The following is a 277-nucleotide window of genomic DNA, read 5'->3' as shown; positions in this document are numbered from 1 at the left end:
CCCCCCCCCCCACTCACAGCGTGCACACAAATTGTATGCAAAGGGCCCGTGCTGTTTATTTTTCCATGCGGAGGGTCCTCGCTGCCACCGCGCATGCAAATCCCGCAGGGTTCATTGGGTCCCTTATCCCTCAAAGAGCGAGGTTGCTGAGGTTTTATGTAAATCAAGTGCCTTCCGCCCCACGCCACTTTGAATCTCGATTTGCATGTGGACCCATTGTGTGGCCCAATGAGGAATGCCTTAGCGAAAACAAACACGATGCGATTTCCAGACAAAG

Source organism: Kryptolebias marmoratus, linkage group LG23 (genome assembly GCF_001649575.2).
Source record: "Kryptolebias marmoratus isolate JLee-2015 linkage group LG23, ASM164957v2, whole genome shotgun sequence".
In the NCBI taxonomy this organism is placed as follows: domain Eukaryota; kingdom Metazoa; phylum Chordata; class Actinopteri; order Cyprinodontiformes; family Rivulidae; genus Kryptolebias; species Kryptolebias marmoratus.
This window is presented reverse-complemented; position numbering follows the sequence as displayed.